This window comes from Manis pentadactyla, chromosome 1 (assembly GCF_030020395.1).
Source record: "Manis pentadactyla isolate mManPen7 chromosome 1, mManPen7.hap1, whole genome shotgun sequence".
In the NCBI taxonomy this organism is placed as follows: Eukaryota; Metazoa; Chordata; class Mammalia; order Pholidota; family Manidae; genus Manis; species Manis pentadactyla.
Window position 1 is genome coordinate 179,052,601 of NC_080019.1, and position 27,466 is coordinate 179,080,066.

General features: G+C 42.1%; 1 protein-coding gene and 1 non-coding gene across 5 annotated transcripts in view; both read left to right on the top strand.

Moving 5' to 3' along the window:
• Nucleotides 1-27,466, top strand: part of LOC118922437 (kalirin) — a 483,582-nt gene that overhangs the window by 25,028 nt on the left and 431,088 nt on the right. The window lies entirely within an intron of this gene.
• Nucleotides 4,012-4,117, top strand: LOC118922687 (U6 spliceosomal RNA). The gene has a single exon (XR_005028849.1). It is a non-coding gene; the product is annotated as a U6 spliceosomal RNA (small nuclear RNA).

A 27,466-nucleotide genomic window follows, 5' to 3' on the forward strand; every position in this document is an offset into this window, starting at 1 on the left:
AATAACACCATTTTATGGGTGAGAAAACTGAGGTCCAATGACTCACTCCAAATCCCATGGTGTATAAGTGATGGAGCCAAATTTGAGGTCAGACAGTATAGCAGCAGAGCCCATGTCTGAGCCTGGACACCCTTCTCCTTCTGGGTGTAATCTAGCTTCTGTTCATAATAATGGTACTTAAGTGCATCTTTATTTCCTATTCCAAACAAAAACTTTTGTTTGGTTCTATGTGTATTTACAGACAAGGACATTTATTTTTAATTTGAAGGTTTTCTTCAAAATGAAATAACCTCTTGATTTCCTAAATATATTTTTAAGAGAAGTATGTGTCTACATCTTTTTAAATCCCTAATTTTCATTTCCCATCCCACTTGCAAAATGGATGTTTCAGTAACAGGGCCAAAGTTGAGGCATGTTAATTCCCCTTTGCTCTGGGCTCCCCCACTGTCAACAGGTGATTAGTGGCCAAATCTCGAGGCAGCCATGGAACAAGTCCACTCATTTCACACAGGGTGGCCGAGGAAGCCAGGGGCATGCTGCTTTCTGCAGCACGAGTGCTCATTGTAAAACAACTTATTTAGAACAGCAAAAGAGCAATTATTTACTTTCTAAGACTTTGCTACTCAATGGGTGATAGTGGACCAGCAACATCAGTAACACCTGGGAGAAATGCAGGATCTCAGGTCCCCTAGACTTGCCAAATCAGATATTGCATATTAAAAAGAGCCATATGTAATTCATTTGTATATTTAAATTTGAGAGTTACTATTTTAAACCTGTGTGTGTGTGTGTTTGCGTGTGTGTGCTTATTTTGTTTACTTCTATTGAAAAAAGACATCATTTGTCACTTAAGTTAAACATTCTGCCTTGGACTTGGTGGCCTTGGGTGGGTAGCTGACCTCTGAGCTTCAGTTTTTCTTTGTCAAATGAAGAAATGAGACCAGATAATCTCTGCAGTCTATCCCAGTTCTGTGGTTTTAGTAGCAATCCCTGTGCAACAGAGCTTTGTAACAGTTTATTGCTTCTATTTAAAGCCACCTTTGGGCATTTACACATTTTTAGCTCTGTCTGCTTTATCCTGTAACCAACTACTAAAATCCAATCTTTCCCGAAATCTGACTTGACTATTTATATCAGAATCACTTGGGGATGTGTTTAAAATGCGTATTCCTGGGCCCTAGCCTAGACTTCCTGAATTGGAATCTCTGGGGTCCAGACCTAGAAATCCACATCTTAACTTCTGTGTTTGAGTGTAGGTGTTAACACTTTCCTGCTATTTTCCAAGTACAAACATCTCCACTGTCTCTCTCTAATTATTTTCTCCTGTCTCTCTCTCTCTTTTTTTCTCCTGTCTTTTTCACATTATATTTTTTAAGCATCACACACTTCCTGGGTGACTTAGAAAAATGGAGGCACAACAAAAGAAAGGAAGATGTTGGGAAATGGAGGGATGACATTGAATGTGTGGTGACAGCAGGTGACCCAAATGCAGTTGTCTAGAAAACATCTGAGTCTGTGGGACTTAAGTATACAGGAAAGCAGAGGGTTAAGCTATGGATTTGGAAATGCCTGAGGTAGGACTGGGAACCAGTCACCCCAGGGCAGTGAGAGATGTAAAGGAAGAAGAATGTGGTACATGTGAATGTGAGAGGGTGTTTCAGCTTAAGGCAGCAGAGCCTTTCCAGGAGTGGGAGCATGCAGGGAGTGTGAGGAGAGAGCTCACAAACCACTCAGGGTTCCACTTTGAAGACAGCTCAGCGTTAGAGAGTGGGAGGGAAAGAGGAGTACTTGAGACTTCCAAGCGGAGATGGAGAGGCAGAAGGAGAGCCAGGACAGCTCAAGGTGCAGGTACCAGGAGAGAAGGGAGGGGATGGTCAACAAACAGTGGAGGCTGGTCAGCCTGTCTCCAGGACTCATGCATTTGCAATGAGGTTCAGCATCTTTAATGATGTCATGGCAGCCAGATTACATGTGATTTAAGTGATGAATGGGAAGGGAAGTAGAGGAGGGAAGGGCAACAGGACCTGTGATTGGGGTGATGGCACTGCTGTCACTTTTGCAGGGTAAGGAACCCACTGGGACACTTTGATAATGGGTTGGTTCAGGGTGCACAGGGGATGGCCTGGCCTCCTCAGTGGGGGTGGACATTTGCCCTTGGTGCCCAAATAATGCTTACATGGTAGTGCCTGTAAAGTTGCCAGCTCTGAAAGGAAGGGATGTGGGTGTGATGGGGGAAGATGGTTGGTAAAGACACAAATATTCTCGGCCAGTTGGCAAACAATGGAAGCAGCAAGCTGCAGGCAAACAGATGTCAGTATTTAGAACAAGATGTCTGGACAGTTTGGAAGCAAGGAAGCTCTTCTTTCTGCTCACTTCCAGGAGGGATTGGTAATTTTCTTCCTCCCTTGAACTTTGTTGGCTACTTAACACAATTCAAACACACTGCAGCTATATTTGGCAGATAGTCAGTGAACTTATCTGGGGAGTTTGGAACATGGACACCATCAGGGCAGTTCCAGAAGCATTTCTCGAGGGTGTGCCATATGTAAAGCGCCAACTTTGGTGTAGTGAGAGTGCAGAAAGACTGGGTAGCCCCTCTGGAGTCTTGGTACAAAGAGATTGATAGCCAAAGCCCCAGTAAGAGGCAGACTTACATTCTCTCTCTATACACACACAAGTGTTCTGGATGTGTGCTGTTTCCAGTTACTTTGTTTATCAAGTGAGCTGCTGAGAAGCAACTGGGTTTTTCTTTTTTAAGTAAAGAAAAAGGAAAAAAAAAAAGGAAAAAAACCACTGAATTGCTGTTAGCAAGATATAGAGTTTTGGTAGAAGTGCTAGAATTCAGTTCATTTGGACCAATGCTTTGTTAAATAACTGATATATGACAGGTCCTGTGTTAAGGATTGAGGGTACAGAGATAAATAAGATGTGGTTTTGGCCTCAGGATCTTCAAGTCTAGCAGGGGAGACAACTAAAGAAAACAGATGAACAGCTCATCCTGACATATCCTGCAACTGGGTCATCACTGGATGCTAAGGAAGCATAGATGAAGGTGCCAAGTGCAGGAGGTGATTTTGATTAAGCCTTAAAGAACAAGTAGGAGTTTAAACTGCTGAGAGATGGTAAAAGGCATTTTCCTTTCTTCCTTTTTTAAATAAGTGAATGAAATGATGTGATTCCTCTGGCAGTACTCTGGAGTCAGGACATATGCTTTTGGTATTTAGAGGTATGTTAGGGACTGCCAGCTCCTGAGTAGTAGGCAAGGGAGACTTAGACTTAGATGATGGCTTTGTCTCTGTACTCTTCCTCCGTTTCCCTCTTCATCTTTTTTCTCCTTCTTCAAAGAGGTCTGAAGCAGGAGGAAAAGCAACAGTAATGCTGATGCATTCTCCTGTCAACCCTCTGCTGTACACACTGTCCACCCAGGGAGGAGAAGAGGATCTGAAGGTTTTTGAGAGGTGCCCAAAGGTGACATCTGGGCAGTGTATGCGCTGACTCGTGGGGCACCGAGGAAAAGAACGTGGTGTGTGTATTAGGACAGCTTTTGGTTTGGGGTCTAGAATTTCAAAGGTGGTTCCCTGCACCTGGGAATGACTCGGCCTTGCCTCTTGTTCCCACCTGACATACATACATGGTTTCTAGAACAAGAGCACCCCAGGCAAAGACATGGAACTAATTTTGACAATTTCCTTCTCTCTTGATGAGACTATTCACCCAAAAGAGACCCCTATTCTTCTCAGGAGCCTCCTCACCATTCCCCATTTCCTTGAGGAGTTCACAGTGGACATAAGCAGCATATGTCTTATATGTGTTTCTCACTTGTGTCTTTTATGTGGTTGTGGCTGCAGAAGGGCAGCAGCCAAATTGCGGAGGTTGGTTTTTTCCACTCAGGAAAGATTGGTTTGTACTAGATTTATACAGGAACAGAGAACAGGAGTAAGAGAGGGTCTTTCATTTTAAAAGACTGTTTAAGAAGAAAAAGCATAGCAAGGAACAGATAGCACAGTGGTGATGTGGGTGGGTGCAGCATATGAACTAAAACTGGAACAATTCAGACAAGATCAGCCTGGCCTTGTGTAAGGAGGACATGCAAACTCATGAGCACCTCCATATATTGTGGGGACAGATGGGGGAACTTGAATATAGACTGGTTATTAGATGATATCAAGGAATTATTAATTTTGTTAGGTGTGATAATGATATTGTAGATAAGAAAATGGCCTCATATTTCAGAGATGCATGTTATAATATTTATGGGTATAATGTCATGATGTCTGTAATTCACTTCAAGATAGTTCTATAAAAATGTTGAAGCAATTATGGCAACAAGTTAATAATTGTTAAATTTAGGTTATGAGTATATGGCAACTAGTTATAGTAGTCTTTCTACTTTTGTATATGATTAAAACATTTAATAACAATATTAAAAAAAAATACCCAGTGAAGATTCTGGAGCCAGACTTCATGGCCTGACTTCTGGCATGTAGCTTGACCTCTTTGTCCTATTTTCTCTTCTTTAGAATGGGATGAGATGATAAAGATGCCAACTGCATAGGGTTGTGTGAAGACTGAGTTGTATGACACATCAAATGCTTAGATCAGTGTCTGGTAGATAAATATTCATTAACTGTTTTATTATTGTTGTTATTATTAAAAAGAAACCATCTCAAGAAGTTGAGATGTTTAGCTTAGACTGGGGCTGAGAGAGAACATAATTTATCCAGAGGTCAAAGGAAATCCTGCCATTTGCGACAACATGGATGGGCCTTGAGGGCATTATGCTGAATGAGATAAGCTGGACAGAGAAAGACAAATATTGCATGGTATCACTTATATGTGGAATCTTTAAAAAAAAAAAAATCAAACTCATGGGAACAGATGGTAGAAAGTAGTTACCGGGGCTGGAGGGCAGGTGGGAATAGGGAGAGGTTGGTAAAAGGCACAAACTTTCAGCTATAAGATGAATAAGCTCTGTGGTTCTAATGTAAAACATGGTGACTATAGTGAACAACGTTATATTCTATCATTGAGATTGGCTAAGAGAGTAGAACTTAAATGTTCTCACCAAAAAATAAAACCAAAAAAAGATAAATATGTGAAGTGATGGATGTGTTAATTAACTAGTTTAGGGGAATCCTTTTACAATATATATGTATATGAAATCATCACAATGTTCACTTTAAATATTTTACAATTTTATATGCCAAGTGTGATTCAATAAAGCTGAAATTAAAAAAAAATGTCTCCAGAGGCCAGACAAAAGCATCCAGTGTGGGTCACCTTTAAGTTTGTAGTGAGTCCAGGGGAGGTGGAGCTGGGCTTGATGGGGTCCAGGATCCCTGATGACCCCCTTTTCCCTGGGAGAGTGTGCTTTCAGGGAGATTGTCAGGGAGGGGCTTGTGAGTAGGAAGACATTGCTGTGAGGGGTGACAAGGTCATCTCCAGGGAGAAATGTGGAGCCAGGTAAGGTAAAAGAGCATATTAGACAATGACATGAATATTGTGCTGTTCATCCACACACAGAACTGGGGTTCTTTGATCATTGTGATGCTTTTTCAAGTGGAACAGGAAATTTTGCAGGTAGGCATGAATAGGGCTACAGAAAAAAGAGACAACTCAGTTTTTGTCTGTGAATTCAGCTGCACCACAAAAACTCTGGAATGTGAGTTGCATAGTGCAGAGATATCCAGAGTGAATCACTCATTCAAAGATGGGGACTAAGGAGAAAATGGGTTCCTTAGGTATACCAATCAGGGCCCCATCAGGAAACAGATGGCCCAGTCATGCTGGGTCATCTGAGGAATGTTTAATGAAGGACCTCTTTCCCTAGGTGTGGGCAGGGACTGGTAATGAAGAGGTTAGTTTTCCTTGACCTAATGGAGTGAGTGAAGGAGTGGTTACTAGAGCTCGGAGACAGAGTCCATGAGAGGACTACCTCAAAAAGAGCTGGGACTTTAGGTCAAGGAACACAGCCAGCCCATCAGAACCCCACAGTGAGGTTGTAGAGAGGTAGGAGATATGCCAGCCTCACTCTCCTTGCTTCACCTGATCTCCTACTAGGGCTTCCAAAGGCTGAACTCGGCAGGATGCCTGGGGGCAGAGGAACCTTGATGCAGTCCAAACAGGTCAGCCTCCCAGGGCCCAGAGTAGGCTGGAGAAGGGTGGAGAACTGAGTGGACAGAGATGGAAGGTGGATCTGGAAGGGCAAACAGGAGGCATCTAGTCTATTAGGAGAATAGGAGGCTTTTAGGAAAAACATTTTTTTCCAAGGCCCACTCTTAGTTATTTCCAGATTGCTAATATAGGAGCCAGGCCATCTCTGTACTCCACATTAAGTACCAGTAACTTTATGCAAGCACCGTTTTCTAAGGATGCAGTGTTAGTTGCAGTGTGCAGGCTGGAAGCAGCCTTTAAATCCCCAAATGAGAGATCCCGAGGGATATTAGAGATAATTTAGCCTAACTGCCTCATTCCTACAGATAAGAAAACCGAGTTTCCAGGAGGCAGTGATTTGACCATAGCTTCTTAGTGACAGAACTAGAAAGAGGACACTCATATCCTGGCTCTCTGTGAAATGATCTTTACTTGAGGTCCTAATTTGCCAATATTTTTAGACATGAAATTGGCATCTTTCCTCCCTTTCCACATTCCCTGACTTTGGCTCTTAAGGGTCACCGCCCCACCCATTCCCGGTGAGATAGGACATTACCTTAATTCAATGGTAGCCTCTAAGTGTGCTTTCCATGCAGTGGGCACCCTTTCCACAAGTCATGAAACTGAAAGCTCCACAGCCAAAGAGATGGGATAGGTTTACGTACATAGAATAGGTTATAAGTGCGTAGAAGGACCACTTCCCTGGCTTCTGTATTCTACAGGGCCATAGGTCTTGTTTGTCTCTCTGCCATGTCAGCCTTCCCAGTGATGGTGTGGTTATGGAAACCAGAACTGAGAGGTGAAAAAAAGAGCGCAGTAAGCAGAGGTGCCTGTGGTCTCCGTATACTTGCTTATGTGGAAGGATGCTGGGACAGCTCAGCCTGGCTGGAGCAGTCCTGATGAATAGCTATGGACTTCATGTGCACGGCTCAGGCAGAGGACTCGTGAGGCCTGGATGAGGTCACCCGTGAGGAGTCAAGTCTGGCATGAATGTTAGTCTGCTTGGACCTGTCTCCCTTCCTGCTTCTCTTCAACACTCAAGCTCTGTTTATTTTCTCTGTGTCACTCTTATTTCCTCTCACATGCCTCATGAGCTATTTGCTTACTTATTACCTGTACTTAGTTTTATGTATCTCCATTTTGTTTGTTTCTCTTTCTTTCTACAGAGAAGACCTGAATATTCTTAAATAACAGAACAAACACACATTACATCCTCCATGTATTATGCCGAATGTTTGTATTTTGTACCTTAGTTTTTAGGATTTGAAGATTAAAAAAAATTCTGAGGTCACATCTTTCCTTGCAAAGATAAAAAGGAGCTACAGGGCCCTCAAGTGACTTTTTCCCACTGAAATTACCCCTGTTCTCCCATCTTCATGGATCTTGGAATTCATTATTACATTATCTTGCACTAACTATGAGATGTGAGACACAGGTCAAGAGGCTCCTCACATAGTCTGCTGACTACCCACCTCCTGATGTTCTGCACATGTCTTCTCTGCACCTGTGCTGGTAACTCAGCTGGTTGGCAGTGGCTTGAGGAGGCCAGACCATTGGTCTGATCCCAAAAGGGCCCAACAGTGTTACATAGAGGAAAGCTTGGCTTCCTCTCCATAGGAGGGGCTTCCTTTAATTCTGGTGGCTATTCTGATAATAACTTAATCAAGGGTGTCTTACCAATGGGTTTCATCCCCTGGCAACTTCACTATGGATTCAGTGAGACTGAAAAATGACAATGAAACATTCTTGGGGCAAAAGGGTTTATACCCAACTTTATTCCCACGGTGGCAGGTCAATCACTAGAATCCCATCCACTCAGAGCGAGTCTGCATGCAGCAAGCCGGTCTCTGCCTCTGGGCCTCTCTGTACCCCTGCAGCCATCTCAGTCTCTGTCCTTGGCACTGCCACCACCCCAGGCTCTGCTCTCCTGCAGCCATGCAGCCATGCAGCAGCCGTGCCACTATGTTGCCCACAGCACTGGGCGGGACTCTTCATATAGAGTCAATAACAAGGTATTGCCCACATGTGTGCAGTGAGCAAGCTGCCATGGCCAGGTGAGAATCCTGGCCATAGGAACTTTCACTTTATCCACAAAGGGGCAGGATGGCAAAGTTGGAATAACTCAACAAAACCAGTTCTGGGATTGACATGGGGAAGGGCATAATTTTCCTTTGTTAAGGAAACCACACATCATCATCTGTGGGACTCACATGCACTAGGATGGGCTTTGTTTGTCTCCACTTAGTATACCCTGGCTTTCTGTAGGTTGCAGCCTCAGTGACATTGTGCTAGGTTGCAGCACTGAAGGATCTAGATCAGTTTGTAAAATTGGGACTGAAGCCAAAAAGGTTGATTGGCCCAGTAACACCAATGACAGCCGCAAACTGCACTTACCTTCTGAGTCTAGGAGGCTCTTTTCCTGAGTGCGCTGCACAGTGAGATTTAGCCTTGAGAGTTCATCTAGTACCACTGCCCTGTTACCAACACACTCAATTTTGTGTTTAGCCCAGACACAAATATGAGGCAAGTAGAGCAAAACCCCCTTCTCTGTCCATCTCCATCACGAACTAACAATACATTTTTCATTTGAACATCAAGACCCTCTGCCCTGCCATGTCTAGAGATGATAGAGAAGCTGGCGCAGTTAGGTATTTATTGATTTAGACCCTTTCCCCCAACAGTTGAATAATGTTTATTGATAGAAACCGTTTGGAATATATCATTTTTACAAAAGGAAAAAAAATATCATGAAGCTTGAAGGAGTTAGGAGGGGTAGAGAGGAGCCCCTACTGACTGATGGTCTGAAGAAGGAATAGTGTGACATTTTCTACTTGATGTATGAGGAAGCAATGTGACTGTGATTTGGAAAGGGCCTGTGTTGAGACTTTGGGGACAAAGGGTGTGACAAGGGAGTCTAAGTTGCTGCTGCTTTTGTCTTTCAATACATGGAAGCATAAATAATGACAAAGACAATGATCATCAATAATCATATCTAGTATTAAGCATCTTCCAGTGTTTGGATAAGCCTGGACATTTTCACAAATATCTCATTTAATCTTTAAAATTACCTTTGTGATCCGCATTTTAAAGGTAAAGGAACAGAGACTCAGAGAGGCCAGTAACTTGCCTAAAATCATAGTTATTAAATAGCAGAGTTATGATTCAAATCAAGAATAGTCTATATGTCTGCTTTCATAGTCCATGTTCTTTCTATTGCACTAACCTGGGGGAGAAGAAATTCATGGAGACCAGGAAGAAGAGGAGGAGGAAGAAATACTGAGGGAACAACATTAAAAGATCTAAGGGTCTGGGGAATCTTCCAGACTATGTCTATGTGTGTGTTCCTCTATCTAGTGTTCAGCCAGTGTAGGCATTGGAGAGAAGCATAAAGAACCTGCTGGTCTTCATTTTCTTGTAGCAGAGAACAGGGCATGCTTGAGGAAAGTAGATAGTTTGGAATAGCAGGTGTGTAGGATGACAATAGGAAATCAAACTAGAGGTAAACTGGTAGTAAAGTGAGGGATTCCTTTACTTGCTTGCAACGGGGGGGCCATTGAGTAATTTTGAGTGAGGGAATGACATGATAGAGCTGCTTTGCTTTAACAAAAGTAGTATTTTTTACTAGTGTTTAGAGTGGATTATGGTGTGGACTAGGGTAAATGATGTAACTGGATAGATGCACATGCAGTTGAAGCACATAAGGGAGGGAGGTAAGCTTTACCTGGAGAGTTAGGGAATGGTTTGTAGGGCAGTTGGCATTTAGCTTAGGCCTGGAAGGATGAATCTGGGGAGTCTGTGATGGGAGGGCAAGTATCCCTGGAGGAAAGACTGGAGAACCTCTCTTGTTAGGCTGCTTTGCAAATTGACTAGACTAGCAGGTGTGTATTCAGAGACCACTTTTGCTTGAAAGAGGAGTTACAGCAGCTTATAAAAAAATACACAGCAACAAGATAAAATGCAGTGGTGAAATAGGGTCAGAGGAAAAATTAGGGTTGGAAAAGTGAAAGTAAGGTAACATTGAGGTTAGCACACTTAGCTGTATTATTTGATTCCTGTTTTCTGGGGATGTGCTCTCCAAGTCTTATAGGCAGAGACTCTGTAAAAGTCTCTGTATGTGGAGCAAAGACAGAGTTACTGTGAGCCCTAAGAATAGCTGGGCAAGCCTTTGTGGAGAGCAGGGATGCAGGCTGCTTTAGTGATGGAGTGATCAGAGCCTGGTGGAGCCTGGATGAGAATTCCCTGGGGTCATGGAGCTTGCAAGGGGAGAGAAATCTGAACAGCCTCCATTGCCAATGCAGAGAGTGTGTGTGTGTGTGTGTGTGTGTGTGTGTGTGTGTGTGTGTGCCTGCACGCATGCACGTGAGTGACCTCCCTGCCATGGTGATTGCTGAGAAACTTGGAATCCTCAAGGTCTCTGCTCTGAGCACCAAGCTCCATGCTTTATGGTGAGAGAGTCAGGAAGCAGCCAGGTGTGCAGTTACCAGGTCCTTGGAGGAACTGCTCTCTCTTTACTGGCTCAAGAAAATACCATGGTTAGGTTAGACTGCAAGACTTTGCTCTGCTGGAATCTTTGGTTGAATGTCTTTCCATTTAGCCATTGTCTATTCATAGGGTATCCATTTTGTGAGGCTCCAGTGTCATTCCACTCCACGTGGGGAAGAAGTCTTCTGTGACATCACTCTGTTCCCATCTCTGATCTTATCATCACCAGCCTCCTTTCATTATTGCTATTTCACATGCTAGGTGTTTTCTCCCCAGATACACAGATATTAAGGTCCTGGAGGACAGCTGGGAACTTTTTTTCCCACATCTTAGGGCATATCCCAGTGTTGTTTATAAAGTAGAAGATAAATAAATATAACCTTCACAGTCTCTCTCTCTGATATCTTGCTTAACGCATCAACTTCAGTGGGTCCATGCCACGTAGGATAGTGAATAAAGCCCTCAACTCAGCCAGGAGGTCTTGGTTTTAGGTTCCATCTATTACTGACCTGCATCTATCTCTTCTCCTTTTTAGGTCTCAATTTTCCTACCTGTAAAGTGAGTGGGTTCCGCTGAGTGATTACTAGGGTCCCTTCTACATATATAATTGAATGATTGAAATTCTCTTAATTAGGGTAGTTTTCTGCTTTGTCTTGCTCTCTCTGTACTACTCTTTCCCCCGTATGTGTGCTGAATGTCTTTCACTGAAGGGTTCCTGTTCATGTTTAAAACTCTGAACTCAGGAGGGTAGGCCTGTCATGTAAAGAGTCAGCAGGAAGGGGAGGGAGGCAGCCTTGTGCCTGATTAGATGGAGTGGAGGCATGGTATTGCTGCCTGAATTCCAGGTGTGCTGGGATGCTTGCACTCTGAGCCCAGTTAGGTGCTACCCGGTGTTGACTTCTCTAACAGTGGTGTCCTTTTCAGGTGGCAAGTTAGCCAAAAGTACCCCAAATAAGAGCAGCCATTGATTAAGCACTTTCCAGATGTCATTTCTAGGGCCCCCAGAACTCTGAAAGGTAGTAGTTAGTACTCCTATTTATAGCTCAGAGAGAACCGGCTCAGAGAGGTGAAGTGATTTGCTGGAAACTGTCAAAACTAGGATCTCAGCTAAACAACATGGGTTCTTTTCATCAACATTGCCTTGTAACTCAACTAAACCCAGAAGAATTGGGCAGAAAAATTCCATGTCACAACCATATAGGAAGGCAAGAATCCCTTAACTGGCAAGGTGTCTCCTCTGTTTAGAATTTCCTTCAGGCACATGGGTCCTTGAGCCAGAGGGATTCCTGAAAGACCTCTTGAAGATCTCCAGCCTATGAAGCCTGTGATTTGTGGAATAAGACATTTTTCTGTCCCAGGCTCCAGGTTTCTTTCTTCTAAGAACTAAAGCTGAATGTCTTCTATGGCTGTTAAGACACCAGGGAAGGAAAAAGGATTTTGGCGAGGATAAATGTGGTGGAAGAGGAGCTGTTTCTTTTTAAGGAATAGGTATCAATTTTCTAAATACAACCCGGGGACATGTTTCACTTCCTTCCTGAAGTCCTTATGAAGACAGCAGAGATAGCAAGCAGCTCAGCACACCCTTCCTACTGGTCTTGTTCTGTTCTGATCTGCTCCTTGAATCTGTTCTCTCTCTCCTCCCTCTATCTCACTAATGCTTGAAAAGTGGTCTCTTCCTGTAAGTGAAAGCAAATGCCTCACTAACCAAGTCAATCAGTGCCATTGAGGAGAGGAGGTGCCTACTGCTAATGAATTCCTTTTCTACTTACTAAAGAGCCATGAAATAAAATAGAAAATAAAGATTCTGGCTTGAGGGAGTTGTGCCACAGAGGTTTCAAGGAGGTAACAGTGATGTCTCCCAGAGACCTGGAAAGAGCAGAAAAGAAGCTGCCTCGAGAGCTGAATTAGGTCCATCCAAGCAGCCTACATGGATGTGATCTACTATCTGAAGCTGTGGACTGGGAGATGTTCTGCAAATGTGTGAAGGAAAAGATTCCATCAGTGTGACCTGGGAATAATCTTAGGGATGCTGGGCTGAAATGTGGCTGTGATTTAGTAATCTGAAACCTCATTAATTGCACTGAGTGTAGTCTGGGGAAAGACTGTGTGTAGAAGGTTCTGGTGAGCTGAAGAACTTCTGAAAGGCAAGTTAAAGAGGCAGAGCTGGTAGTGCCCATTGAGGCTCTGCCCATTTTGTTGTCTGGCAGGTCTAGCCCTAGTCCTGGGGTAGATACATCAGCCCAGTGTGGTCTGCTGCCATTGGCCGTGAATTGTTCTGCAGACTCCCCTAGCCTTGCTTCTAAATCCGCTAAGCAACTTTTGGATGATGGCTTGGTTTCCCCAGCCCATCAGCCTGCACTGATCATGCTGACCTGAGCACTCCCTGTCCTGTGACAGTTGTATTTTGTTGCTGCTATTGACACCCAATAAATGGAGCTTCTGGCTTATATATCAAGTTTGTGAGCATCTTCACCAACAATGGACCTGCCCTCAAAGTGCTGACAAAGTCTCAGTTCATAGTGCACCCCCTTTACCTCAACAGATTCGTCAAGGGCAATGTCACATGTGGACTCTCTTGCAAGCAGTTAGTGGCCCACTACTGGTAAAACTAAGCTTGCCACCTGTTTCAATGCAAGCTTTACCTAAGAAAAGGCAGCAATGACCTTGGCACATGGAAGGGACTTCACAGTTCATAAAACAACATAGACAAGTCTAAGCAAATACTGCACAGGAAGATAAAGGGATGACTGAGATGTTATAGAACAAAAGCTGCTAGAGTCGATCACCTTTTGAAAAAGCAGACTTTTAAAAGTTAGACTGAGGAGAAAATCAAGAAAGAAATAGATCTATTTAGGAAGACATTGTTAAAACTAATATTTATTGAGTACCTATTACACACCAGCTACTGTACCAACTTCTTTATAATTGGCCTCAATTGATCCCCAGAACTACCCTTTGAAATAGGCAAACATGATTATCCTCATTTGACAAATGAGGATATTGAGCTTTGAGTTCACTGAACTAGTAATTAGTAGAGCCAGGATTTGAACTTATGTGTGTAGCCACTATATTGTGTTGGAACTAGCTTTAGCTCAGTGACACAACATAAAACTCTTTTCATTCCTACCTTCTCCAACAAGGCACCGTCCTCAATCCCAAAATGATAGAGTAAGTTTCAAAGTCCCATGATACTAGGGGATGACCATCAGGAGAGGTTGTTTTGGCCCTAGTTTTGAAGGATGAATGGACTTGAATAAGCAGAGATGGATGCTGAGAAAGTGTTGCATGGGCTTTTGCCAGGTGGCAGTCACTCATGTTCCAGGGCATAGGAGAAACACACAGGTAGGTGGGATGGATTTTGGGAGTGGTGGGGCTCAGTAAGGGATGCTGAGCTTGATTAGTTTTGCATTTCTATGGTCAGTTCCCTGGTATATGTGCAAAATGGAGATGCAATAGCACAAGTTAATTCAAAGGAATAGGTAAGTCCAGTCATACTATCTTGTTTGTTTTATAATTCTTGGTTTGTAGTGTCAGACTGGCATTTCTACAGATGTCTGCCTTGGGTTTATAAACCCAAAGTTCTGTGTATAGAATGGGAGCTGCATGTGTGGGAAGAAGGGCTAATCCATGGTGGGCCTGGCCGGTCAGAGTTTAACCACATGCAGTGGACAGTCTTCTTGTCTATCAGAAGCATTTTTGTTGAATTAAATCCAATTTGTTACTAGCTTCCAGGCATATGTAGGTTCTGGAGCTCACAGTCATATGGTCAGGGGAATGGAGCCCAGAATTCATCTTATCTAGAGAGAGGAGGCTAAGGAACTATCAGGCAGATAGATCCCATCATACTGAAACTCAGTCACCTCTTATATCAGCTCTTAGAACCTGAAAAGTCCTTCCTATCATTTCTTTGGATCAGCAGTTCTTTTTCTTGTCTGGAAAAGTATAGACTTGTAGTAGCTCACTGCTAACTCCCTCCAAAAGATTATTTATAAGAATGTTATATAAAACCAGTTCATGTTGATGCCTTAAGAACTATACTTTTTAATTTCTTAATTTTAAGAATTATTTATTCTTTCATTTGGTTCTGGTCTCCAGGTCAGTTCCCTGAAAAAGTATTTTTCCTATTGTATCATTACTCAATTTAAAAAGTTTTTATTATAATATCTTGCTAATAGTTTCTTAGAGATTTATGTAAGTTATACCCACAGATTCTCTTTCATTCACATTCGTATTTACTCCTTCCAAACTCTTATATACATGCTTTGTTCTTACAAGAACCATCTTGTCTCTTCTTCTGATAGGTTATACTTTCATACTCAGCAGTCTAGTTCTTCACACATATTCTGCTGAATTTCCTTGTATGAAAATGAGAATTCTCCCTGGATCCTTTCTTATGAATGGAGTAATCTGGCAGTTCTAGGGCATGAGTGACTTTGCAATGAGAGGTTATGCATATTGGCTAGCGGCTCAACATTTTTTCACCCTTGAATTCCTTTAGCACTCCCAGGTGGGTGCCATATGGTCCTGGTGATTTATTTACACTTCAATTGTCAGTCATGTTCCTGAGCATTTGCTGCGGCATCAACCCTGACCTTGTTCCCTGACAATTGAGGAGGACAAGTCAGGAAGGACTTTCATTCTTGAGGATGCATCTTATTCCAGGAGCATCATCAACTGGTCCCCCTGATTCTCCATCTCATGGGTGTAATGAACTTGGCATTGGCATCCCTTGGTTTTATTTGGGCTTGATTCAGTTCCTGATTGCTGTTTTGTGTTTCTGTACCATTTCTTCCCCCCATGGCCTCTTTGAAATTTCCACCTAGTGAGGCAGGAATGCTTTTCTTTGAGGGTCTGCTATTTTGGGCCCTGGCCTCACTCCATCTATCCTTGAATTCTAATACTGTATTTTAAAATAGCCTTCAGGTTTTGTGGACTTGAGACTTTATAAACTCTTTAGTCTCCCTTTACCAATGCATGTGTCTCTCTGTCTGGAATTTGGCGTTTGGGGTTTAGGGCACAGCTTGAGAAAGGACTTAAAGGCAGGAACAGTATCAGCTGGGTGAGGGAAGTATTGTGCATTCTACTGAGAGGCCCTCTGGCAATGCAGGTGGGGAGCTGAACGAATTGTTCAGGTCAGGGCAAGCCCAGTTCTTCAGATATGTTTTTGCCCAAGATGTCCCAAGGCTGCCAGCCTTGCTAATTTACCCTCCTTCATGTAGTATGGCTTGTGTGCAGGCTCCCCTTCCATAACCCAAGTCCCAAAGGGCCAGAGAAGTGATTGACTTGAGCATTCTGGCCTGGCATACTTCCTGTGATGAGGTCAGAATCTCTATAGGACAGCCTAAGAGAGAATGGGCTGAAGGAGCAGGAGAAACTGATTTTGGACACAGGTAGTCTAACTGGGAGGCTCAAGGAGAAGATGGGACGTCTTTGGACATATTTAGAATATCCGTGTGAGTGTCTGTTGCAAACCCAGCTGAAGCAAGGGCAGTGGGGAAGAAGACTTCCTGAAGCTTCTAGACTAAAGCTGCTGCTGATCAGGATCACTTCCCTGCTCCTGCAGCAAGTGCCTGACCGGGGTTGTTAAGCTAATTGTTAAATTAGAGTGGCTGGGGAAGCAAATTGCTTCATGATGGGGTTTCTCTGACTGTGTCCAAGGCTGATGTCATCTGCCCTGTTCCCCCTTGGTGGGGATGGGGGGTGGTGGGCAGGCTTGACATATGTGTTAAAGAACCTTCATCAGCTGCAGCAAGTTCCTGCTCCTCTGAGAAGCCTGCATCTGTTATTGTGGGGAATTCACTGCCAGCTTCCCTGTACTTCTGTTTACTGTCCCCAGTTCTGAAACCTTATAATATGGTATTTTAGATCATCTTCTTAGGAGCTGTGTACTCAGTGATCCCTAGAGGAGCCAGACCATTAGCATGAAAGACTGAAGCAGGCTGGGTATAGATGATGAGGGGAAACTGTCAGGGAGCAGTAGGGGATGCTAGGGACTGTGGCAAACTGGGGAGTGGCGCCTCATCCAAGGGGGAGAGCAGCTCTTCAGCTCCAGCTGATGCATGCCTTGTGGGGATGTGAGCTCCTTGTTGTTAGATCTTCTCATTTCAGAGATTCAGGTATGCATTTCCTTTGTGAAATAGCCTGATTTTAAAATGCTTAAGGTAACTCAATTAAAAGATACTGTATTGGTCAAACAAGGTCCACTTGCAGAATGAGTTTGGCCTGCTGGCCTCCAGTGTGCCACTTCTGATTCTGGTCCAAACTGCTTGTCTTCCAGATGAAGAAATAGATCCAGAGAAGTTAAGTCTCTGGGTACAGGGAATCAGAGTTACTGCTTGGGGCCTATAACTCCTGTGTGGCACTCTTCTGCTTCTTGGTTTGAGACCAGGCTTTCTCTGTGCCTGGGCAGGCTGGCCAGAGGAGAGTCTACCTGGGTGGACATGACTGTGTGGTGCTCCATGCCACATTATTGTTCCTATACTTTTGTGAGTTTCTGGGGCTTAGATGTCCCAAGTAAGTTTGCTAAGGGATTCAAGAGGCTTTTGCAAGTAGCAGCAATACTTAGGGAGAGATTTTAGGAGGATTTAGGCTACCCCCTGTTTTGGAGCTCCAGATGACTTAAAGCTGCCATACTCCCACCCAGGCGCTGCATTCATTCCTACTCTTTCCCACAGGCGCTGATTTCTCTTTCCCAGACACTGCATACACATGCATACATCAGAGGCACCAGAGAAGCATACACATACCACTCCCAAGTCCCTGTCCTCTCTGTTACTCGGGTGTATACCATGGGATCACCCTTGATTGTCCTGCTTTTCTTCTGGAATTTCTCCACTCGGAACCACCTTTCCAGTCTTGCTGCTGCTCTCCCAGTCAGAGGTTGCATGATGCAACATTGATCCACTGCAGTAGGCTTCAAGCCTGACTGCTCCCAATCCATTCTCTCCATTATGGTATGATAAATCTTCCCAAGCACAAGCATGTTCCTTCTCAAAGCGGCTCCCCATTGCCCACTGGATACAGGAACAGCTCCATAACTTGACATCTCAGGATCCAAAGCATTATGGCCTTACTGTTATAGTCATCAGTCTGGCCTGGGTGTGAATCCCAGTTCTGCCACTTATTGGCTGTGCCACCTTGGGTGATTTTCTTGACTTCTTGGTAACTGGAGTTTTGCATAGAATTGTTTCAAGATAAATGAAATCATGAATGTAAAGCCTGGCATACACTATTTAACTAAAGTTTATCCAAGGACCTCCAGGCTCTGTCCCTGGTATTACATGTCCCACAGCCTTTGCTTCAGGTACTTCGAACTTCTTGGTGATTTCTGTGCCTTGGCCTCTGTTTCCCCATTCTCCAATATCCATCCCTTTTTGGTGCTGCTGTGTTTATTTTGTACGTTAAGTATTTGTGTATTTGTCTTGGCTTCCTTCATCCACTGCATGCTCTTGGAGGGCAGAGCATGGGTTTGACTCATCCTATACCATACCAGCACCAGGGACAAAAAGGAAATGTTTGTACATTGTATGAATATTATCTGCAATGGAACAGCTGCCTGGACTTGGGCTCCACATTAATTAGTTAGTTGATAATATGTATATTTATTATAATCTCATGAATATTTATTGAGTTTTATTGTGTTTAGGGGATTCAGTTATAAAAGGAATAGATCCAGTCTAGGTCTTCATGGATCCTGCAGTGTAATGGGGTAATGGGCTGGTACAGAGGCTGATGAAATGTGTGTGATAAGGACAGTGGTAGGACAGGCACAGGGTGCTGTTGGGGCACATATCAGGGGCAGGCAACATAGTCCTAGGCTCCTGAGGGCTTCCTGGAAGAAGGAGTGTTTCACCTGAGACCAGAAAGGTGAGTAGGACCTTGACTCAGGTACATGGTTTATTGTGATGAACCTGCTTTAAGTCTGTTTTAGGTCTTGTCTCATTTTCGTCCACTCATAAGCTCTTACCAAAATACTCTCTAAGAACCAGGTTTTCTGAAGTTATCCATAACTAAGGCAATATTAACAGTTTCAAGTTGCTAGGGACTAGAACAAGTGTTGTTGATTATATTCAAATTTTAAGCAACACTCAAGCCTACAGCTGTGGCTAGAGAAGGAAAGTTTCTCTTTTCTTTAAGAGCTGGGTGGGAGATTATTCTCTTCCAAGTGGGAAAATACAATCATATACTTTCATGCTGTCAGGGCAGAGATTCATCTACTTGGCCTTTCTGTTTTTGTTTGTTTCTTGCTTGTTTTGTGGCTTCAGCTGTGTGAATACAGGGGCAGGAAAGCTAGGGGCAGGAAACGGCTGGAGTATTTCTCTGACCCTCCTGTTGGTTCTTCTCCTTTTGTTGGGAAGAATGACTGTATTAGATATGGTCTGCAGCTGTGAAGGAAGCAGAGAGGATTTTTGAATTAAGAGAAGACACAGAGATCTGAAACTGTGCGCAAGTCAGGAAACTTGACACCAGAGAGAGGAGAACACAGAAGATAAGGGTCTCTTTGTAGACCCTGTGCAAAAGAAATATCCAAGAGGAAAAGCAAGTGATTAAGAAATCACCATGATGAAATAATCAGTAAAATTATGAATTATGTTTACATGTTGCTTTGAAAGGGTTGACTTTTAGGATTACTGATTGTGACTGTTCTTTTATTATTGTTTCTAATTTAAAAAACTATTGGAAAACTGCTAATTTCTTTTTCACCACATCTAGCATTTAGGAGTCAGAGTCCAAAGCATTTACTGCCACCTGGTGGCAGAGTACACCACCTGTAGGACTTGGAATTGATGGGGGTACACATTGATTAGAAATAGATTCTGCAGCCACCAAACTACAAATCATGGAATATTAGAGTTATTCATAATAGTTTAGGTTCTAATGAAATTCAGTATCTTTTTCTATGGAGTCTCTTACTTGAATGCCTCCAATGACAGGAAGCTCATGATCTTGCATGACAGACTATTCTATTGTCATTCATTCTTATTAGTTAGAATATTTCTTCTTTTAATTTTTGTTTTATTTTGCTTTTTTAATATTTTACTACTGAGGTACCTTTGATGTATTTAATTCTTTTAATTTCTAATAGGAAGAATCACTTGTATTTATTTGCTTTTGTATTTCCCTCTAGAAATAACTCTAAGTTTATACTGCATCATCTGCATAATAACACCTCAAATATTTGAAGGAACCTATAATCTTCTTGTCTTAAGACTAATAGAGGTGGGTTCTTAAATTATTATTCTTAAGTTATGCTTTTTCAGAACCCACCACCCCATAGACATTTCTTTCCTCTAGTCACATTCCACTTTGCCCATGCATGCCCTTGCCTAATTGTGCTGTCTGGGTTGGATCCAACACAGTGCCACAGACAGGACTGGCTTAGTGATCCCTGGTATTTGCAGGCTATCTGAACAGCAAACTTCAAATGCACTCTGTGTAGTGTAGTATGCATTCACTTTCTGCTGTCTTTCCACAGTGCTGATCCCCCTTAGGTTTGGGGTAATGGAAAGCCCAAGAATTTGCCCTTCTTCATATTTTGGAGCTTTTTTAAAAGCTAAAAGTAAAACTTTAAAAAGAAAGCTGAATTTCACAGTTTTATGCATACATTCTGAATTTCAGATATTGCAGGTAAAACCAAATCCTTTTTGACTATACCAACTTAGTTTCTTCCTGGAGGTGTAAATCCTGGTATCAGTTAGTAGGGACCCTTCCAGACCTTTCTATGTATTTACATATATAGATATATATCTGTAGAAATTTCTGTGTGTTTGTATGTCTGAGGTTAACATATCATGCTTTTCATATCATTTTGCAACTTTTTCTTCCTGCAATGACATGTCTTGAAAATCTATGTAGTATTTCTCATTATGGATATTCCATAATTGTCTTAGTAATTCTTCTACTATTGTTTCTACTTTTTACTTTCATTTACTTTTTTACCATTATAAATAGTGCTGCTGTGAACATTTGTGAATAAGCATGGACATATACAAGTGTTTCTCTAGGGTAGATACAAAGGACTGGAATTGTTGAGTAATCTTTCCATTTGCATTTTATTTTAGTTACATATTTCATCAGTTTATAGTTTAAACTTTTAATTAATTTTTCATGGGTAAAAATAGTCTTATTTTCCCCACCACTCATATTTTTATTTCAATTGTAGCATTCATAGCATCAGATTCTTAGAAGAGGAGAAAATTATTTAAAATTTTTATTGAAATTTAGTTGATATGCGATATTATATTGGTTTCAGATGTGCAACATAGTGATTTGATAATTATATGTACTGCTAAATGCTCACCGTGGTAAATGTAGTTACCCCCTGTTACCATACTGAGATATTACAGTATTATTGGTTATATTCTCTATATGCTGTATTTTCATTGCTGTGACTAATTTATTTTACAGTTTGAAGTTTGTACCTCTTTGTCCCCTTCACCTATTTCACCTATCCCCTCATGCCCTTTCTAATGGTAACCAACAGCCTGTTGCCAGTATTTATGGGTCTTTCTCTCTTTTTTTTTTTGAATTCCACATACAAGTGAAATCATATGGTATTTCTCTTTCCCTGTCTGACTTATTTCATTTAGCATAATATCCTCTGGCCCATCCACATTGTCACAAATGGCAAGATTTCCTTCTTTTTAATGGCTAAATAATATTTCATTATGTCTATGTACCCCATCTTCTTTATCTATTTGTGGACACTTGGATTGTTTCCATATCTTGGCTATTTTAAATAATGATGGGATAAACATAGGTACATATATCATCAAGAATTAATGATTTTGTTTTCTATGGGTAAATTCTCAGAAGTATCATCCTGTGTCTTTTGCAGCATTTAGTTTATTTACATTTAAAGTAATTATTGATATGTATGTACTTATTGCCATTTTGTTAAGTGTTTCCCAGTTGCTGTACACTTTCATTTTAAAATGTAGATCTTAGACATAAAATTTGCCCTTGTTAATTTTGACCTAGTATTCATATCTGCTGAGAAAAGTTTACATATTGACTTTGGTCATTCTATTATAGTATCAAGCCCACTATACCAGTTTTGTTATCATCTACCTGTGTTATAAACATATCTTTCATCTTGTCATCTTAGGAAATAATATTTTTTTTAAAAGTCAAGCACAACAGTCAAGGAGAGAACTTTGTGGCCACCACCAGAAACCCATATCCTACCTGAAGCTCACTGTATTATCCTTGTTGGACTCTACAGTTTGTCTACAGCACTCTACCCAATTATACTCTTATCCCATTCAATTTTCGTTATCTTATCTACAAATATATTGTACAGGACATTTATCAAAGGTTTAGCTGAACTCCAGACACAGTACTCCCACCCATTCTGCTGGGCCTGTCATGGAGGGATATGAGGACACACTGCCCCTGGGTAAGTGTCATCTAAAACAGATCCCAGTAACATTTTAATTAGAAATGTTTCTATGTACCTCCATGTAAGAGTGCATTCAATCTCAAAGATATCAGGAAAAAATAAGTTATCTGTTCCCAGATTGCCCTTCTTATCTCTATGTTCCCAAACCAGTTGGTCTCTCTGGGAGACTGTATCTGATGGTAGAGACACAGCTGCCTTAATGACAAGCTCAGTGCCTAGGGTGATATTTCCAATGCTATTCAGGCTAATTTGTCTGCCTCTGATACAATATAGGGAGGTATATTCACATGAACACAACTGTAGGCCAATGTGCATGTATATGCTCATTGACACACAGCCATCTGTGCATGTTTTCTCTGTCTAGCATTCATGACAGGAAGGCATTCTCTGAGTCATAGGCCTTACTAGCGTACTCTTCATTATCCATAAAAAGAATGGAGATGATGGGGCAGATAATTTCCAGTTCACTTTTATCTGGCTTTGAAATTCATTATATTATATTCCACAGATGACCCTCAGAATGGTAGTGATAATGGGACCAGAGTCCTGTGGTGGATGATGAAGGATGGAGGCACTGTGCCTCTCCGGAAGTCCTCCTCTGGGGCGGGTGTGCAGTCATATTGCAACTGCATAGGATGCAGTGCTCTGGAGTCCCCCTGCTCCCTGGGCTGGGGTTTGGGAGCATCATTGTCTTTCTGAAGGTAGACAGGTTTGGACTTTCATTGAGGATAAGCTCCTATGTTGCCTCATTTTTTAGGGCAACCAGGATGGAAAACATAACCTCAAGTATCTATGATGTAATCTCCAAGGGAAAAGTTGCTTTGGCTTTTTCTTACTATAAGTAGAAATTCTGTTTTCTTAATTTTCCTTCAGTGAGCCTGAGCTATCAAAGGCTTCTGGCAAAGTTATAGCCAAATAGATCTCCAAAATCCCACAGCTGACTTGGTTTGATGAGTGAGATGGCAGCGGTGTCAGTTCTTCTTCAGAAAAGTAGAACAACAACACTCCTGATGTTTCCTTTTTCTTCTCCCTTAAGCTAATAAACAAAACAAACATAAACATAGTGAAAAACACAGAAGGGAGGAAATGATACAAAAGGAGAGAGCTGTTCCCCGTTTTCATACTGCAATGTTCTGTTACTCTGGGCAAGGCACTTTGCTAGGCTCTTGATGCCAATGGCTGGCAGGAGTGGGGTGGCACATAAAAATGCAGAAACTGTGATCTCTGTTGTCATTTACAGCCTGGTGAAGACAGTTTGCAAGCATCATAGATGCAATGTGCTGACCAATGTTTCTCTTCAAAGACTTAAATTGATACTTGGGTAAATAAACCACCCTTAAAAAGACGAGTTCACCTTTTGTTTTTTTTTTTTGGTCATGCAGAACAACATTTATTCTTCACATGCAGGGATGATACACTGAATCTTAGGTTCAAGGCTTTTGTTGCTTGGTTCAAATTAAGCAGACCTATTCTGGGTAAACCTACATTTCCCTCCAAGAGCTACCCCTTCCTTCTGGTAGCTGGTGACCTCCTGCTTTGGGCCAGGCTACACCCAGCCTGTGTTTTTTCTTAGGTTTCTGCTAGGAGGCAGAAGCTCTGCTCCTCAGACCATAAGTTCTTGGAGATCAGCCTGGGTATTCTGCTTTATTATATTTTCCAGGCACAGTCCAGGGTATGACATAGGTTGGCACCTAGTAAATGCTTGTTCAATGAATGAAGGCCACTCTTCACCTCTTCCTCATTCATTCATTCACTGAACTCATATTTATTGAGTGCCTTCTCTGTGACAGGCACCAGGGATACAGTAGTGAAGAGGACCTCATTAAGGAGATAGACATACAAACAATTGGAATATAATATGATACTGAGGAAGTGCAGGGTATGATGGGTGCATATGCAGGGATGCCTAGTCCATATCACAGAAGGCTTCCTAGAGACTTAGAGAATTAGCAGAGATAGCCAGGTGAAGACAGGGTAGGAAACAATGTTCTAACACATGGGAAGAGCATATGCAAAGGTCCAGAGGGAAGAGAACAGTTCAACGTGGAAACTGAAGGCTGAGCACATAATAATAATCATCATAAACACATAGGTAGTACTTAACTGTGTGTCAGGAACCCTTTACATTTCTAACTTATTAAATACTGTTATCATCCTCATTTTACAGATCAGAAATGGAGGCACAAGAGGTTAAGTAGCTTGATATTTGCATACAACTAGTAAGTAATGGACAGGGCATATGATGTCTTGGTGGCATTCAGGTCTGTACGTGGGGGACACTGATTGCCAGGAAGAATTCTGGTACACTGTTGGATATGTATAGATCCTGATGGTAGCAATCTGCTTGGAGAATGTCTAGTTAAGAGGTTCCAGTTAAGACTGACAGGGATTCTGGTATTCCTAATTGTTGAGCCTGCCTTCATCAGGCAGAGGAGACTTTCCCTTGACTCAGAGGATGGTTTTGTTATATTGTTCTTTATGAATAGACTGCAGAGGAGAGTGTTCCCACCTTCTTAGGGAGCATGGACTTAGTGCAACAAAGAACAGTTTAATCATGGATGATCAAACTGCGTTCTCCACCGTGGACTTCATTCCTGAACTGAGAGAAGGAGAAATGCGTTTTAAGACCTCTACCAGAAACTGGACCAACCTTTCTTGCTGCTGGGCCCCTGTGTGTGATTGCTGGGGTTATAAGTTGTGACCCAGGGATGGATAAGGAAGAATATTTTGATTGCCAACTCAACCCCTAGAAATGGGCCTGAAAAGGGTACAGGTATTGGTTCTGCTTTCTGTCTTTCCAGGTTGGGAGTAGTCCATCCAAAGTCATCCTAGGCCTCTCTGTGGCAGGTCATGGTGCCTGGGCCTTAGACCCTGCCTTCCAATTTCCTACCATTCCCCAAAAGCTTCGTCTGACCACTTTCTCTGAACCCCCAGGCAGAATCTGCAAGAAGGGGTGTCCTCAGCAGCCTCCTCACTGCTTGCTGCCACTTGCTCAGGAAAAGCCCACAAACTGCACACTGGTGTTTGGAAAAAATTAATGATTTCAAGATGAGCTCCACATAGTCTTAGCATGTCTGTGTCTCTCTCTCACCAACTGAAAGAAAAGAAGCATTCTTAGACAATTACTCCCCAAGGGAGCTCAAGGACTGGTTTTGTTTATTGAGTGTTTTTAGTTACAATACATGAAGTTCTGAGATTTTTTTTTGGCTTTGGGCTTTTTTATCCTATTTTTTATTGTGGCGATAGAGAAGATGAGTGAATTCCCAGTTAACAGGGTACTCGGACATTTCCGAATTGTGAAAGGCATGTTCTTATGTGGGCACAATTACTGAGTCCTCAGGATAAGGAACGTGACAGGTGGAGCCCAGACTCGGCTTACCTGAGGCCTGTGTTGTACCCAGGTGTTCAGAACTTTCTGTCTGCAGCTGTTTGGGGCCACATCTCCACCTGTTGTTAGGGGATCCTTCTCTTCCTCAGACTCTCTACATCTTCACCTTGTCTTCTGATAGATGCAGCACTTAATGAGACAGTCATACAGTCACAGTCAGCTGTCACCTTATTTCTCCCTCAGCCACTTCCCACAACTGTCAGTTATCTCTAACCAAAGTATAACACTCCTAGTAGAGATGGCAGATTTGAAAGCTTCAGTGTTAGTGAGTCATGGGCCACTGTACAAGGGCAGGGATGGCAGGCTCGATGGCATGTGTGTTACAGCTCTTCCTGCCTTGTCCTGCAAGACGTCATTAATTGATGGCACCACTCTTTCCCAGTCTGTCCTGCCTGTGGCTTCAGAATCTCTTCTTTTTTCGTAGTCTCCAAGATATTTATTATTGCAAAGGGAAAGACAGTAACTTAATTTAACATAAAGCTCTGGACAATCATTTCCCCTTGGTTAGAACTGGAACTTGAGATGAAACATAGTTGCTGTCTCTGACCAAAGTCCCTCAAGGTGTCTAAATAGTTGATAAGTGGCTGGTTTGAGAAGATTTGGGGTTTTACTGAATATTCATTAAGTCTATGGAGTGCCCATCTGGAGTCTTGTGGAAAGCAAGTGGTGTGGAGCAAAGAGGGGGATGACCAGCACCTTCAGGCCAGTGGACAGGTGTATAAGTCTAGGGTGTTGGTTATTAAGACATGTGGGATCTCTGGAGACCATCTCACATTCCAGTTCCTACAAGTGGTGGATGAAGAAGGAACTTGCTGTTCTGGGACTAAGGCAACACCCGTTTTCCAGAAAAGGTACAAGCTTCTATTTAAGTCAGCCTAAATACTTAAATGGTTTGAAAATTACCAAAGTAACAAATGCTCATGGTAAAAAAATTATAACAACATAAAATTTTATAAAATACAAATCTCTAACCACCTTCCCCTATAGCCCAGGGATAACCACTGTCAGCAATTTGGTGCATATCCTACCAGAACTCCTTTCCTATTATGCATGTTGAAATACATACCCATAGTGTGTATTGTGTGTTTATATATCCATATTTGTTTTTATGAAAAAATGGGATAACACAAATGATGTAAAATTACTTCACAAATTGTATTCTCTCACCCAACAATATATCATGGACCCTCTTTCATGTCACTGTATATAAACCTGCTTGTCCTTTTTAATGGTTTGAAAGTATAACATAGAGTATATCATAACTACATCATAATTTATCTTACTTGTCCCTTACTGATGGATATTTAGTTATCTCCAGCTTTTGGCAATTATAGAACACACTGCAATGTGTTTTTAAGTGCAGTAGGTGGGACTCTTAGATTTGCTGGGCTGAAGGCTATGTGCTTTGGCAGTTGATAGACACTGCCAAATTGATTTTAAAAATGTTATATCAATTTATTCTTATCAGATTTTTATATACATATATACACATATACATGAAAACCCCAGCAGGGAGCTTCATCCACTTGGTTCATATGGACCTAGGCAAAGAATTTTCCACAACTGAATCTTGGAACTTTCTAACCTCTGTTAGGGAAGACGGAGGGAACCAGATGAGTTGGGGAAGTTGGGCAAGCAAGATCTAGGGATCTGCCCCTGCCTGAAGGGCAGGTAGAGAAGCTGGGGATTTGGAGCAGTGACTTGTCCTTAATGATATTTTCATAAGGGCCACTAGTTTTTTCATTTCCTTTTTTTTAAATTGAGGTATAATTGACATACAACATTATATTAATTTCGTGTATACAATGTAATAGAACAACTGAGAGTTGTTCTTGGTAGCAGAGCTGATGCTGTTTTTTACTGGCTTATCTATCCACTAGGCCCATGAATTGAGACTTTCACCCTGAATGAGCTTGTTTTCTATTGTAGGAGAGGGCACTAACTTTATTAGGCACCTACTTGGTATTAGGTACAGTGGTTTGTATTTTGTACATGTTATTTTCGTTTTCCCTTGTGAAGATTTTTACATTCTATAACATCAG